The sequence below is a fragment of the Suricata suricatta genome, chromosome 5 (assembly GCF_006229205.1).
Source record: "Suricata suricatta isolate VVHF042 chromosome 5, meerkat_22Aug2017_6uvM2_HiC, whole genome shotgun sequence".
Taxonomy (NCBI): Eukaryota; Metazoa; Chordata; class Mammalia; order Carnivora; family Herpestidae; genus Suricata; species Suricata suricatta.
In genome coordinates, this window is record NC_043704.1 from 121816329 (window position 1) to 121829151 (window position 12823).

The window sequence follows — 12823 nt, forward strand, 5'->3', positions numbered from 1 at the left end:
CCCTAGAGCTAATGCTATACTTAATAGTGAGAAACTGGATGCTTTTCCCCTAAAATTGGGAACAAGTCAAGGATGCCCTCTCTCACCATTCTTTTATTCATTTCATCTGCCTGAGTGGCTCAGTCAGTTAGGCGTCCAACTTCAGCTTCAGGTCATGAAGTCACAGTTAATGACTTTGAGCCCCGCACTGGGCTCTGTGCTGTTAGCACAAAGCCTCCAGGCCTCTGTCCACCTTTCTCACTGACCATCCCCCCACCCCCCGCAAAATGAATAGATAAACTTTAAAGATATCTATATCTATATATTGAAGTATTGGAGTCCAAGAAGTATTGGACTGGACTGGCCCATATGTGGTCTCTAGTGCTTGGGAGGAAGCAGACTGAGTCTCCAGGAATGTGAAAACATTATCTCAGAAAGACAGCAGCAGCTACTGGGCCAAGTTTGACAGCCCAAGTCACACCCAGGCCATATACACAGCTCCAGGGGAGGGCTCGGGCTCTAGCTCTGGGGGAAGAAGAGGTGAAAATGCTTTGAGACAACTGAGCACAGAGGAGCCAGCGCAGCAGGGTCTGCGGGAGAAAAGGGGAAGGGGAAGGAAGGGATCTTCCTCTTCTTTCTCCTCCTACATAAGGGCAGAGGCGTGTGACCCCAGCAAGGGGCCAACGTCGGTAGTAGCTACCTGGATCCCAGTAGGGAGAGGCCGAGAGCACTCCAGGACTGTGGAATGCTAGCCATAAGAAAGGAGACAAATTTCCAATTTCTGCACGGCTTGTTTCCCGGCCTCTAATACTTCCTCGTGATCGTCCCCTGGCTTTCATAATCCAGGAGGACTTGGTTAGTGAGGAGGGAGACGCCAAAGACTCGAAGTCCACAGCACCTTGCAACTGGGACTTCTGGTACTGGGCTCAGGCCGACAGTGTCTGCCCCCAGCTTCTGCAGCAGGTGAGACTCGGCCAAGTCTCATCGGTGGGGCCTGCCCCTATCACATACGTGCCTTGCTGAAGCTTTGTCTGCTCCCCTGTTTGTTTCCGCTTCACGTCCCAATCATGGGCCTCAGACATGACAGGGAAACAAATGCCAAACCTTTCCTCACTGGGCCCTCTGAGAGGGCTCAAAGCACAGAAACCAGGTAGGCTGATACGATGACAGATCAGCATGGCATCTCTAACCTCACACTTGGAGCTGCATCGGTGACCACCAGGGTGTCCACGCCCAGCAGGCAGAGAACCCCCACTGAGAGTGGGTGGGCTTCATCCCTGTGGAACCCGCCTGCATCATCACACAGGATCTGCCGTTCAGGAATCCAGACACATGGGCGTTTGACTGGCTCTGTGCTTCGGGGAAAGTTTGGTCTCTCACTGTAGTTGAAGATCTGGGCCTGACTTAATTGGCCAGACCTCCTAACCCAGAACCACAGATCACTGCCACCTGAGGTCAGGGCTTGGTATGGCACAGAGGCCATTTTGCAGTGTTCTGATAATCTTCATATGTAAATGCATCTCCCGCTCCTGGAGCCTGCCCCTCTGTACTGGGATCTGGTTCACTGAGCTGAGCTGTGCTGAGCTGTCGTCACTGGCTATGCTGCACATGGTCCTTCTCTCGCCTCTCTTTTTATTTTTAAATGCTTATTTATTTATTTTTGGAAGAGAGAGTGAGAGAGCACATGCACGCACATGAGTGGGGGAGGGGCAAAGAGAGAGCAGGAAAGAGAGAAAGCCAAGTAGGCCCCCCGCTGTCAGCGCAGAGGCAGACCTGAGGCTCAAGCTCATGAACAGTGAGATGATCAGCTGAATCAAAATCAAGAGTCTGTCACTTAATCCACTGAGCCACCCAGGAGCCCCATTATCTCACCCCTCTTAGTCCACCTTGTGCTAGGAGTCCTAGTTACAATAAGGCAAGAAAAGGAAATAAAATATATGCAGACTGGGGGCACCTGGCAGGCTCAGTCAGTAGTAGAGCATGCCACTACCAGTGACTACTGATCCCAGGGTTGTGAGTTCAAGCCCCATATTAGGCTTAGAGCTTATTAAAACAAACAAACAAAAAGATATGAAGATTGGGAAGGAGTTACAAGTGACATGACTATCTATGTAGAAAATCCCAAAATGACTTCTGAAGTTAATAAATAAACATAGCAAATGTCAACTCATACTCATGTATATAAATGATTAAATAAATAAATAGATGAATAAGGTAAAGTGATAACTCTCCTAAACAGAAGAATTCCAAATAATTTATGTCAAAGTCCTAAACAGTGGTACTTGTGACCTTACTTGGAAAGTCATCTCAGATGGGATCAAGTTAAGATGAGCCCCCTAGGGTGGGCCCCAATCCCATACAGTTGGTGTTCTTATAACCAAGGGACAAGACAAAGACAACGGGGATGAACCCCCGGGCCAGTGGAGGCAGGCACACCAGAATGCTGCATAACAAACCAAAGAACCCCGAGGATGGCCAGCAGCGCCGGAGGCTAGGAGAGGGTGCAGATCAGCTTCTCTAGAGACTTCAGAGAGACGGGGCGCCTGAGAGCTCTGTTGGTTGGGTATCTGACTTCGGTGCAAGTCATGATCTTGCAATTCATGAGTTTGAGCCCCACATCGGGCTCTGTGCTGACAGCTCAGAGCCTGGAGCCTGCTTCAGATTCTGTGTCTCCCTCTCTCTCTGACCCTCCCCTGCTGGCGCTGTCTCTCTCTGTCTCTCAAAAATAAATAAAAAACATTAAAAAAAAAAAAACACTGGAAGGAAAATGTGCCTGGGTGGCTCAGTCTGTTAAATGTCCTACTTTGGCTCAGATCATGATCTCATAGTTCAAGAGTTCAAGCTCTGCATTGGGCTCTGTACTGACAGTACACAGAGCCTCCTTGGGATTCTTTCTTTCTCCCTCTCTCTCTCTGCCCCTCTTTCACTTGCACGTTACTCTGTGTCTCTGTCTCTCTCTCTGTCTGTCTGTCTCTCTCTCTCTCTCTCTGTCAGATAAATAAACTTTAAAAAATTATAATAAAAAAATAAAAGCTGCAAAGAAATAGATTTTTCCTTAAAGCCCTCCGGAGGAAAGCAGCCTCACTTACACCTTAATTTCAGTCCAGTGAGACGTCTTTCAAACCTCTGACCTCCAGAACTCTAAGATAAATTTCTGCAGTTTTAAGTCACTGAGCTTGTGGTGTTTTATGATAGTAGCAGTAGAAAACTAACACACCTTCTCCATTTCACAACTTCCTCACTTATAAAATAAAGTTATCTCATTACCTCTATTACTGTGACAATTAGAAAAGAAAATATAGGTGTACCTGGCTGCCTCAGTTGGCAGAGCATGCAACTCTTGATCTCAGGGTGGTGAGTTCAAGTCCCACGCTGAGTGTAGAGATAAGAAAGAAAGAAGGAAAGAAAGGAAGGAAGGAAGGGAGAAAGAGTGAAAGAGAGAAAATACAGGTAGAACTGTAAGAGAATGCCCAGCACATAGAAAATTGCTGAACAAATGCTAGAAAAATAGTAAATATAAACAACTGAGGGAATAAACCACAACAGATGCTAGAAAGATTACATGATGTGTTGGTCAGGAACAGGATGTTAGAATGGTGACCAAGGGTTACCCCATAGCTTACATATGAAATGCAAAAGGGGGAAATGCCTTTACAATGGAGAACTCTAGCAAACACCATCTAAACTCAGTCTTCAAACATAACATCGCCAGAGGTGGGACAACCTAACATTGATGTCCGTCTTGTAAGAATCAATATAAAAGTACATTATCTTTGAAATATTTCTTACCAGAAAAGTTAACCTGAATCTAATTAAGCTGTCGAGCTGACTTTCAGTTGACAGAAAATACAAAGAATAGAGGAAGACATTAAATAACAACATGAAGAAACGTTGAGATAAATCCCAACTGGAGGACACAGTACAGCTGCCCTTGTCTCTTCAAAAATTCTGGGTCATGAAAGAAAAAATTTGTGAGGGAGCAGTTCTCTCCTCCAGAGTCTTTCAGGAGCCCAGGCCTGCCCCATCTGTGAGGCCACCACCGTTACCACACCTCCTATAAGGAAAGGAAAGAGGACATGCACAATCTTGCACGGCGGCTTATAATAGGCCACCCCAGAAAGTGGTCCACATCAGCTTCCACTTGCATTTCTTTAACCATAGTTTCACCTGCCCCCCACCTAACTGCAGGCGGGCTGGGAAATGTGGCTGGAAGCTTGGAGAAATGAGGAAAGGGATTCAGGATGCATCTAGCCAGCCTCCCCACACATATAACACCCTTTCACCCCTCCAGTAGTGCAGGTCTCAGCATGGCTGAGCTATGCTCTCCCTCAGTCCCGAACCCTTTCTCCATCCGACGTCCTCCTTTCTCCCCTCATCCCCTATAGTCAGTCAGTCTCCAAAGACCACCATCTCCAACCTTACATTATCTCTAAACAGCCGTCACCTCTCTGACTGCAACTTCCGGGGCTTAGTGCACCAGCTTCCCATCTGGCCTCCCTTCATGCAAGGCTCTTGCTCTCAAAGGATTTATATTCTTGTGTAAGGCTGAAAGCGAGCAAATAAATAAAAAGACAATATAATTTGACATAATGGTAGATGGTAGGTATGAGGGAACCAGAGGCTCAAGTGATAATGACATCTGGAGTGGGGAAGAAGAGCTAAATTACACAGGGTGGTCAGTGACAGTCACTCTGAGGATGTAGCTGTGGCAGAAAGCAATACCCAGAATTATCCAGAAAAGCAATATTTCCATTTCTGTAAACCTTGAGACTCCCTCTTCAAGAGGTAGGGTCCATGTTTCCTCCACTTGAAGTTGGACAGGTCTTTTTTTTTAATGTTTGTTTATTTTTGAGAGAAAGAGCACGAGCTGGAGAGGAGCAGAGAGAGAAGGGACAGAGGGTCCACAGCAGGCTCTGTGCTGATAGCCTGATGGGGGGCTTGAACACCCAAACTGTGAGATCATGACCTGAGCTGAAGTCAGACACTTAGCTGACTGAGCCACCCAGGCATCCTTGGACAGGTCTTTTGACTTGCTCGACTAATAAAGTCAACCAAGTGATGCTATGTGACTTTTGTCATGAAAGACAATACAGCTGGGGCGCCTGGGTGGCTCAGTCAGTTAAGAGTCCAACTCTTGATTTTGGCTCAGGTCATGACTCAGGGTTTGTGAAATCCAGCCCCATATCAGGTTCTGCACTGACAGTGTGGAGCCTGCTTGGGAGCCTCTCTCCCCTCTCTCTCTTTCTGCCCCTCCCCAATTCATACATGCTTAAGCTCTGTCTCTCTCTTTCCTTCTCTCAAAATAAATAAATAGGGGCACTTGGGTGGCTCAGTCGGTTGAGCGTCCGACTTCAGCTCAGGTCATGATCTCGTGGTTCATGAGTTCAAGCCCTGCATAGGGCTCTGTGCTGACAGCTCAGAGCCTGGAGCCTGCTTAGGAGTCTGTGTATCCTTGTCTGTCTGTCCTTCCCCTGATCACACTGTCTCTCTGTCTCTCAGAAATAAATAAACATGTAAAAAATTCAAAATAAATAAACTTGAAAAAAAGTGAAAGACAATACAGCTTCCATCTGAGTCTTTTGGGACACTTTTCTAGAAATCAAGCCACAGGAACAACCAAAGCCCTCCAAGCCTGCACGCTGCCAGTCACGTGAGTAAGCCACCTTAGAAGCAGATCCCCAGTTCTCTGGTGATTTGGCCCAGCTCATGCTGCTCGGAACAAAAAATGCATCTTTCCCATCAAGCCAAGCCCAAATGACTGATATATAAGCAAAATAAATGACTTCTGTTTTGAAGCCACTTCGTTTTGGCAGGTTTCATTATAGAGCAATAGTACTAGCCTGAGGCCTAAATCCTAAGGAGCTAGCCAGAGGAAATCCTCACGGAGCATTTTAAGCATTGCCAACAGCAACTGTGGTGCTGAGACCATTGAAGGAACAGACAAAGCCACGGGCTGAGGGAGAGCTCAGCAGACGTGTGACTGGAGACAGCGGCTGGAGCCACACGGTACAGAGTCTCACTCACCATGCCTCCACAGAGGCAACAGGCCTTCCTGCTGGAAATGATGAGAAGTGAGGGATAAGGAAAAACAAAGACAAACTTCTAGGTTTTTCTCTCAAGCAGCCAGGCGAAGAACAATGCTACTGGCTGGATGGGGAAGGCTTGGGGAAGAGCAGGGCAGTGGTGGGGGAGACGTCCCTTTCCCTCAGGATGTCGGATTTCGACGCGGTTAGAGAAGGAATTCAAGCTGGTTAAATAATTCTCACTCAGCAGCTATGGGTAGGCTAGTACAGAGCTTCTGGGTCTGACGAGAGTGGAAATTCTGATAACTACTTGGCTTTTCTTAAGAATTCCTTTCTGGGTTTTGTTTGCCTATGTAGCTTTAAGAACCTCCATGCAGTGTGGTTGTTCTAATTGCTGTGGCAAACATCCTGGTTGGAAGCTGAAACACACCCAAAGGAGGAAATTGAACTCAACATGTAGGGGACCCAGCCAGGCACTTTCCCCAAACCATACTCCATTAGCCAGTCTGGAGAGGAGCTCTTGAGTGACCAAGTGGAGGGAACCAGGCTTTAGGTGTTCACTCAAAGAATGACTAAAAAAAGAGGGGAAAGAACAATGAGCTTCTGGAAGGCCTCTCAAAGCAAGAAAAGACCTAGAAGCAGCTGCTGGATCTCCTGTGGGGAGAGGGAGAAGGAGGGGTAAAGGGTGTCCCTGGAGGAGAAGAAAGACCACACCTACATGCCTTCCTTACCTTTCCTTCCTCACCTTTTTCCTTACCTTTCTTCCCTTTGTTCTCCAGACGCAGTTGGAGGAGATTGCCCACTCCACTCAACTCTCTCCTTCCATAGGATGCAGCACCGCCAGAGCTGAGAAGGAAAGCTGCTCTCTTCACCTGGTCTTCAGCAAAGATCGTTCATCTTTCTGGGCTTCCTAGAGATCGCCTCACAGGATCCCAGGTTGGACTGGTCGCCAGAAGGAAGCAGGGTATCCAGCCAGTCTCTACACAGGCAAAGAATGGGCAATCCCAACAGCAGGGATGGGGCACTCAGTGACCTGAGTCCCACTCAGAGTCCCAATTCCACTAACTCTTACCTGTAATTTTCATGGTTTGTTATAATTTTCCCAATTGTCTCCTCTAAAATCTCACAGAACTTGCTGCCCAAATATTACTTCTTCCCACTCTCTCTCCAAAATATGGCAAGGGATCACAAATTTAACCATGAATCACCGGAGAGCCAATGATAATCCATACCTGAGCATTGCTTCATTTATTCACTCAATATGTCTTTATTGAGCTTCAACCAATTATTATTAAAGAGGCCATGACAGGGGCGCCTGGGTGGCTTAGTCGGTTAAGCGTCGGACTTCGGCTCAGGTCATGATCTCACGGTTTATGGATTCGGGCCCCGTGTCAGGCTCTGTGCTGACAGCTCAGAGTCTGGAGCCTGTCTTCAGATTCTGAGTCTCCCTCTCTCTCTGACCCTCCCCTGCTCACGCTGTTTCTCTCTCTCAAAAATAAATAAAAACATTAAAAAAATTTTTTTAAATAAAAAATAAAGAGGCCATGACAGTCAGTGATCCAAGTGAAAGATAATGGAAACTTGGACCACTAAGGAGGTAATGAGAAGTGGTTGGATGGTAGATATATCTTGAATGGTAGAGTGAACAAGATTCCCTAATGGACTATGCACGAGCTGTACAGAAAAAGGGAAGGATTCATGGGGCGCCAGGCTGGCTCAGTCTGTGGAGCATACAACTCTTGAGCTCAGGGTCATGAATTTGAGCCCCACATTGGCTATAGAGTTTACTTAAGTAAAAAAAAATTTTGTTTAAGGAAGAGTAGAGGGGCGCCTGGGTGGCTCAGTTGGTTAAGCATCCGACTTCGACTCAGGTCATGATCTCACAGTTTGTGGGTTTGAGCCAGCACAGAGCCCAGAGCCTGCTTTGGATTCTGTGTCTCCCTCTCTCTCTGCCCCTTCCCAACTCACACTCTATCTCTCTCTCAAAAATGAATAAATGTTTAAAAATTTTTTTTAAATAAAATAAAAATAAAGAAGAATAGAGAGGCACCTGGGTGGCTCAGTTGGTTAAGTGTCTGACTCTCGATTTCGGCTCAGGTCATGATCTCACAGTTTGTGAAATGGAGCCCAGTGTCAGTGCAGAGCCTGCCTGGGATTCTCTCTCTCTCTCTCTCTCTCTCTCTCTCTCTGCCCACCACCGCCCACCCCCCAGCCTCAAAAGAGAAGGATGCTTCCAAGTTTTTGGCCTACGCATCCATAAGAGGGCCTATGCTTCTGTATTGCCATTCTCTGCAATAGGAAAGACTGCAAGACCAGTAAATTGAAAGAACTAAACCAAGAGCTTAATTTGGGGACATATTAAGTTTGAGATATTTATTTAGACATTCCAGCGGTTACATTCAGACAGCAGTCCAAATTCCCGAGAAAGGTCCAGGCTATATGAGTAAAAATTTTCAAAACCTTACCTTGCCTTTCTCTGTTCATAAATAAAAAGAAACATTGGAATTAGAGAATCCTACAGAATTTCAGCCAGTAAATATCAGGAAGTACAAGATTAAGCAAGATATCTAGAAATATTGTGATTGAAACTGCCTGACAGAGTTGGAGAGTCACCCTTTCCAGAGACTAAATGAGATAATGTATCCAAATATCCTTCAGAGCTTCCAAGCTCCTATACATTTGGGCACCATCAAGTTTTTTTCAAGTCTAACCCATAAAGACTAATGTGGAAATAATCTTACCCCCCCAAAAATGAAAATCCACCAACGGCCTTTCTAAATCTTGTCCCTCACAAGGTCAGTATGACTACTAAAATCCAAATACCCTTTCCTCTCTCAATAAACTTTTTTCCTACCTATACTTTTCCTATTTACAAAATAAAAGCTTCCATAGGTATTAATGAAAACAAACAGAAATTGGGTAGGGAAAAGGGAGTAGAGAATAGAGCAAGACCATATATAGCAATAACCAACCTTAAGTTTCTGGTTATGTATATTTTTTTATTTTTTAAAATTTGTTGTGGGGGACCTGGATGGCTCAGTTGGAAATGAATGTGACTATTTTTTTTTTAATGTTTATTTATTTTTGAGAGAGAGAGACAAACAGAGATGAGTGGGGAAGGGACAGACAGAGAGGGAGACACAGAATCTGATGCAGCCTCCAGGCTCCCAGATGTCAGCACAGAGCCTGACGCAGGGCTGGAGCCCACAAACCATAAGATTATGACCTGAGCCGAAGTCTGACGCTTAGCCAACTGAGCCCCCCAGGCGCCCCAGAAAAGCATGTGACTCTTAATCTCAGGGTCATGAGTTCAAGCCACATGTTGGGTATAGAGATTACTGAAGAAAATTTAAAGGGATACCTGGGTAACTCAGTCAATTAACCTTCCAACTTCCACTCAGGCCATGATCTCCCAGTTCATGAATTCCAGCCCCACATTGGGCTCTCTGCTGTCAGCACAGAGCCCACTTCAGATCCTCTGTCCCCTTCTCTCTCTCTGCCCTTCCCCTGTTCGTGCATGGACTCTCTCTCAGAAATAAATAAATAAATAAATAAATAAATAAATAAATAAAAATAAATAGATCTCTTGTTTTGTTTTGAGATGTTTGCTGACAGTGTAATTATTGTTTTTTTGTTGGCCATTTGTTTTTTTTCTCTCTAGATGTTTGGGTGGTTTTTTTTTTCATTTGGGGTTTTCTTTAAATAGATTTTTTTTAGAGTAGTTTTAGATTCACAGCAAAATTGAGTAGAGAATACAGAAAGCTCCTATTTCCTGGTATGATATAATGATTTATAAGAAGTATGTATTTGATCATAAACTTCTCAGATATATTTGCTCTTCATAATATACATTTCCTAGGTATATTTGTTCTCCCCCTATAGTTCCTGAAAATGCTTCAGAGCCATAAAAGTGAAATGTGTGTCTTATTATTGAAGGTGACTTTTGGACCCCGCCCAAGGGTGGGGTCTGATTGCCGGATGGACGCACCAGGTGATTAAATGGTTGTAACTTTCAGTTCCACCCTTTTCACAGAGGTGAGAGAAGTTAGCGGTTGATTCAACCAATGGCCAATGACTTAGTCAATCATGATTATGTAAAAGACCTTCACAAAAACCCAAGAGGAGAGCTTTCTGCTCTTTTTCTTCCAGAGAGCTTTCACGCTTTAGGAGCCATACATTTCCACAAAGCACCAGGTCAGACCCCAAGCTCCACAAGGACATCTCTTTGTTTCTCTGTATTATATTCTGGGGGAACTTGGCGTATGTATCTCTCCATCTGGCTGTTGATTCATATCCTTTATTATATCTTTTTCTTTATCATTTCCTTTAATAGAAAACATAAGTGTTTCCCTGAGTTCTGTGAGCCACTTAAGTAAATTGACCCAGCCTAAGGAGGAGGTTGTTGAAATTTCCAGTGTGTAGCTAGTAGGTCAAAAGCACAGGCATTGGTGTGGGGATTGTGACTGGTGTCTGAAGTGGGAAATGAGGGGGCAATCCTGTAGAACTAAACCCTTAGCCTGCGGAACCTGATGCTATCTCTGGGTAAGTAGTGTCAGAGTTGAGTTAAATTTTGGGACACCCTGCTTGTATCCTGCTTGTAAGCCTAGTGTTTTGTGGAGTAAACCCCTACATGTTGGGTCTGGGAACCCTAAAAGACCCCCTGACACCTAAATACAAACTCTGTCAACATCCTATACTGGAGTGATAAATTTGTGGGTGCCTATGTGGCTCAGTTAGTTGAGCATCTGACTCTTGATTTCAGCTCAGGTCATAATCCCAGCGTCATGGGATGGAGCCCCGATGTCAGTCTCCAGGCTGACCACGCAGTCTGCTTATGATTCTCTCTCTCTCTAACAAACTGAGGGTTGATTGGGGGTGGGGAGGGGAAATTGGGAGATGGGCATTGAGGAGGGCACTTGTTGGTATGAGCACTGGGTGTTGTATGTAAGTGATGAATCATGGGAATCTACTTCTGAAGCCAGAGTGCACTGTGTACACTGTATGTTAGCTAATTCGACAATAAATTATTTTTTTTTTTTAAAGAGATTCTCTGGGCGCCTGTGTGGCTCACTCGGTTGGGCGTCTGACTTCAGCTCAGGTCATGATTTCATGGCTCATGGGTTCAAGCCCCACATTGAGCTCTGTGCTGACAGCTCAGAGCCTGAAGCCTGTTTTTGATTCTGTGTTTCTCTCTCTGCCCCTCCCCTGCTCATGCTATTTCTGTCTCTCAAAAAATAAAAAATAAAAAGTAAAAAATTTTTAAAAAGATTCTCTAAAAAAAAAATTATCCTCAACCAGAGTGATTGATTTGTTACAAACAATGAACCTGTATTAACATTATTATCGCTCAGAGTGGATTCATTCTTGGTGTTGTCCATTCTATGGGCTTGGAAAAATGTATAAATACTATGAACCCATCATGAGAGGACCATACAGAAGAGTTTCACTCTCCTAAAAATCCTGTGCCCCACCTATGCATCCATCTCCCTCAATAACACCTGCCAGCACTGATCTTTTTTCTATCTCCATAGTTTTGCAGAATTTTTTTGCATTTTTCCAGACTGTCATATGCTTGGAATCAAACAATATGTTTGTAGCCTTTTCAAGGTTGGTTTCTTTCACTTAGTGATGCACATTTAAGTTTCCTCCATATCTTTTTATGACTTGATAGCTTATCTCTTTTTAGCTCTGGATAGTCCACATATTGATGTAAAATGTTTGTTTACCCATTCAGTGAGTCAGTCATTGGTTGTTCATCTGGTTTGCTCTCTGGATACTTTTAATCTCATATCCCTGTCTTTGATCTTCCACAGATTCCCTAAAAACCGTGTAAGGTGAATTTATTTTAATTTTTTAATTTCTATTTATTCCTGTGATTCATACTAATTTCTGAATCAGAGGATTCATATTTTTCATCAGTTCTGGGAAATTTCTCAGGCATTTTGTCATTGATAATGTCTCTTTTCTATTTTCTTCATTCTTTTATTCTAGAAGCCACTTGTCAGTATGTTAGACCTTCTCCTTGCATCGTTCATATTTCCTAACATCTCTTTGTTTCTCTGTATTATATTCTGAATAATACCTACAGATCTATCTTCTAGTTTATTAACTTGCTTTTTAATTATATCTAATTTGCTTTTAAATCTGTTCACTTAGTGTTTTAAATATTTTACTTTTTAAAGTTTATTTATTTATTTTGAGAAAGAGAGTGTAAGAGGGGCAGAGAAAGAAGGAGAGAGAGAGAGAGAGAGAGAGAGAGAGAGAGAGAAAGAATCCCAAGCAGGCACTGCACTGTCAATCCCTAACCCAATGCAGGGCTTGAACTCAAGAACTGTGAGATCATAACCTCAGCTGAAATCAAGCACCAGATGCTTAATCAGTAGAGCCACCCAGGTGCCCCATTAAATATTTCACTTTTCTAAAAAGTTCATTTATTTATTATTGGAGAGAGATAGAAAGAACATGTGTGTGCACACACAAGAAGGGGGAAGAACAGAGAGAGGTAGAAAGAATCCTAAGCAGGAGGCTCGATCTCATGAACTGTGAGATCAAGACCTGCTCTGAAACCAAGAGTTGGATGCTTAACCAACTGAACCATGCAGCCACCTCAATATTTTGCTTATTTTTTTAAAGTATAGTTGAAATACAAGTTATATTAGTGTCAGTGTTTTATATTTTTTTAATTGTAAAAAACACAGATCATAAAATCTGCCATCCTACCCATTTTATTCATGTTTATTTTTGAGAGAGAGAACAAGAAAGAGTGGGGGAAGGGCAGGGGGGTGGGGGGAGACATAGACTCTAAATCAGGCTCCAGGCAT

At 44.1% G+C, this 12823-nt stretch overlaps 1 pseudogene; it reads right to left on the reverse strand.

Moving 5' to 3' along the window:
- Window positions 1-675: 675 nt before the first annotated feature.
- Window positions 676-3595, reverse strand: LOC115291253 (annotated as a pseudogene).
- Between the last annotated feature and the right edge of the window lie 9228 nt (window positions 3596-12823).